We start from the raw sequence: 4401 nt of genomic DNA, 5'->3' as shown, positions 1-4401 counted from the left end.
CTTACTTCGAGGCAGAGTACTTTAGCGCTAATAGCTTTAATACCTGCGGAGGAGTTTAGGAGAATCGACTAGCTAATAAGGTTATTACTAGTAAGGATTACGGTGCATTGAAGCAGTAGTAAGTTAGCGTAGTAGATTAGATGCTTAGGAAGTTGTTTTTATATATTAATAGAATCTAGGAACAATACTACCCCGGGGGTATTATTGCGGAGTTCTGAAAATAGCCTTAGCTAAGATGCCTAAGGTTACTATATAACTGTTTGTTTTAAGCGTACAATATAAAGCGTATCTAGTTAGATACGAAGAAAGGGAGGGATATTAGCTAGTAACCGGCCCTATACACCTAGGCTAAGTTTTAAGCCTATATAAGAGGCCTCCTTCTACATTGTAGATAGAGTACTAACCTCGTATAGCACATTGTTTATATTACACTTCTATAATGCCTATGTTGCAGGGCTCTAGTTATTAGCCTAAGCAACCGTCTCGTTATCCTATTATGCTAAACATAGCTGCCTATATTGCTATAGGTCATGTTACCCTCGGTAGCCTATACTATTACTATAGGTAGTAGTAGTAGTATTAGTTTCCGTCCTTTACTAGTATATAAGATTTGTTCTAATTATCGCTAACGGACGAGACGAAAAACGGTACGCGTAACAACGCGTAGAGTCGGCGATACTAGCGATTACGCGGAAATTGCTATATCTACAGATACTAGACTAGCGACACTAGAAGGATCTAGAGCGGTGCCGCCGTACCGCGTACTAAATAATATATAGTAGAGCATAGTTATAGTATAAGAGCAGAACGGGAAGGTAAAACCTATATATCGACTATATAAACTCGATTATCGCTAGCCTATAGTTAGAGGCCGCGCGTTAGTAGGAGTCGATAATATAGACCTCGAACGATTAGTTAAGATACTACGGGTAGATTGTAGTTTCGAAGCCGGCGTCGACGCCTTGCATTAGATAAGCGACTAATATAGATACGTTCGAATTAATAACGAGCGATAGTAGAGGGCTAGTCTATCCGATATATTAGGTAGAGGCCTACAGCTGCGATTTACAATCTATAGGCAAATCAAGGAGGCAGAACGAGCGTAAATATAAACGTAGAAAAGCAAGATAAATAATTAATTTCACTAAGTCCGATATAGAAGTCCTACTCTAATAGTAATAGGTACTAATCTATTTATTAAACGGAAGGCAAGATGCCCCGACTACGACAAGCACTACGCCCTAATCTTAGACATATACTAATATATAGCAAGTATATTACGTATAGCAGTCTTAAGCGCCGCGATCTCTTCCTTTATCTATTTAATCTCGGCCTATATTTAAGCACCCTAATCGCGCTATAGCGATAGCGGACTCGGGGTAGCGCGACAGTTAAGGAAAGGCCAAATCGGCTACGACTAGCAGTCGTCGTACTAGGGTAGATTGCATGCCTCTAGCTAATCTAGTTAGAATTGCATCTATCGAGTATAGGGCCTCTACGGTATTATTAACCTCGAATTAGCTAAACTCGCCGATAGAGATAGTTCTAACTAACCCGTAATACTACGAGGCGGCTTCGAAGGTACATATTCGACCTAGCGGATTAGCTAACGCCGATTGATTTACCGATAAAGAATATATATCTATATATACCGTAGTAGCGACCGAGCGAGGAATAAATAGTCTAAATACGCCGATTGCTTTAGTGCAATGTCGATAGTATTGCTATATACCGTCGGTATAGACTACAATAATTACCGCTAGACTAATAATAGCGCTAGATTAATGCTTCCCGAATCCGACTCGCGACCGAATCGGGCTAGCGTCGACAAGGTACGAAAATAGCGAACAGTCTATAGGCTACGATTATGCTTTAGCGTTAGCGGGGCATATCCGATAGGACTAATAAGCGATTATAGACGGCGACTCGGGCAGTCTATATAGGAGTAGAAGATAAAACCGCAATTTAATACCCCCCTTTTCGTAGGGTAAACAAGCACGAAGACGCGTATAGTCTAATATATACTACGTTAGATTCGCAATAATACTACTACTCGTTATAGTATACTTAGGATAGGTCGCAACCACGAAGAAGATAAATATAGAACTAAGTCGTTATCTAACTCGATAGAGTCGGATAGGGATACTAGATTCGAAGAAGAAAACAGGGAGGATACTCGTTTATATATAGCGACTAGCATTAGATCGAAATTTATAAAGGTAACGTATACTAGAGTATAGTAATAGAGGACTAACGTAACTAGTACAAGGGCAAGAATAGCAAAGATCCGGCAAGGCTAAAACGGAAGTACGGCGACGATAGGGCAGATTAGAGCGACGATGTAAAGCTATTAAAACGACGTAAGAAGCGAGACAAAGGCTTAACGACTTCTAGTAAAGAACGTTTAAATCGAAAGAAGGGCTTACTCGAAGCAAGGGAGCAAATCTTATATAACGAGACGCGTCGTAAACTATTCGCTATTACGTTAACTAGGGCCCGAGGATGTAAGACGATATTTCCTGCTACCTAAACCCTATTATAGGTAGACGAAACAATTAAGGAGATATATAGTGAAAACTACGATCGATTACTAGCTTTACGTACAATAGTGCTATAGCCGGGTAGCTATATACCGTCGAGAGACGTAGTCTAAGTAGTCGGTAGAGATCCCGATATAATAGTATCGAGACTAATATTAGAATAGTTGCGAGAAGCTATACGAAAGGAGCGAGGCTATATTAACACCTATATCCGAACGACCTTAACAAACTAAGCACCGATCGTAATAATCGACACTCTAAAAAGGATAGTATACGCTAAGAGGATGCTCGACAACTAAATCTTCGAGTACTACGACGAGAAACTAGTAAGACCCTCTCTAAAATAGTATAGTTACTAGATAATAGCTAACGGTCGATATATACTACGCGCTACCTTAGTAAGCTTATATACAAATGTCTAGCGGGTATACTACTCCGGCAGGATCGGCGAGGCTAGAAGACATATATTAAATAGTACTACTACAAAGTTACCCCTTTTATAATATTGTCTACCGCTATAGTACTCGGTAGAATACTAACCGGATAGTCGATAGAGTCGCATTTAACTAAAGTTAGAGGTAAAGCGATCTAGCTAGCCCTAGATTACAAGTTGATACACTAGCCGTTCCTAGATCGGATAACTACGTAGAATGCGACGGATTAAGCTGCTCGTAACCTTCGGTTATCGAAAGCGCAGAAGATATACGCATAGTATATAGGTAGAGCATAGGATACCCCTAAATCATTAATAAATAACTTCGAGAGCGTACGTAACGACATCGATACACTTATAGTAATCGACGTCGTTTTAGATTCCGACGATAAAGGCGGATCGATCGAGCGCTATAGTAAGAGTAGTCTACGAGCGCCGTATTTCTCTTACCTACTAATATAATCGACAAGTCCTAAAGCGTCTACCGGGCAACAATTAAGTAAACAACTCAAAGCCGGCGACAATGCGATAGATAGGTTAGCGGAGGCGGAGGCCCTACCTAAGAAAAACGATGTTAGACTACCTATACTATAGAGTAGCTTCTAAGCGATAGATTAGGAGCCGACGGAGGCTACTAATCCGTTTGCTTCGGTACGGGGAGGTAACGGTATAAGTATAACCGAGACAATAGAATACAATAGAACCGAAGACAATTAATACTAAAGATATAGATATACCGCGGTAATAGCAATAGGGAAGGATTACGCGCTAATTACTACAAGAATAGTAGGTATTCTAACTAGTCTTATATAATAGACAAGACTTTATTCGCGGCGGTAAGTAATCGCGTTAGGGATATATTAGGGCTAGAAGAGGGGGAGTAGATATAGTAGGCAGATATAGAGGCGGACGGCGGCAAAGTTAAGGAGATAGTATTTAACGAGGAGACGTAGGATCGAAGAATTAGGAGATATATAGTAAAAGAGAAGAAGAAGTCGAAAGGAAACAAACGAAAGAAGGTAGAGGTATATCGCTTTAATATAGCTATAGAGGACGAATAGAATACATTCTTATTAACCGTAATAAATAGATGCCCTATATAATATAACGAAATCTATTAATACTATACGAGTCGGTCGCTAAGTCGGTACTAACTTAGTATACGTAGTAGACGTATACAAATGCTAGTAGTTACCCGAGTATACGTATAAACGTTAGATGTTAGTAGAAGCAATAATCGTATAATGTACAGATCCGATAGAAAATGTAATTCAAATGCTAGTACTAGTATATACGACAACTCGAGCCCGACTCGATATACGAGTCGGACAGTAAAGAATAAAATTCTTACTATAATTAGATTTGCTAGAATTTCTAGATCGCGACGATCCTATTAGACAAGATCTTTAACGTACGATGCGCTAGGTC

This window comes from Pseudocercospora fijiensis (genome assembly GCF_000340215.1).
Source record: "Pseudocercospora fijiensis CIRAD86 unplaced genomic scaffold MYCFIscaffold_1, whole genome shotgun sequence".
Classification (NCBI taxonomy): domain Eukaryota; kingdom Fungi; phylum Ascomycota; class Dothideomycetes; order Mycosphaerellales; family Mycosphaerellaceae; genus Pseudocercospora; species Pseudocercospora fijiensis.
Note: the sequence above shows the minus strand (reverse complement) of the source record.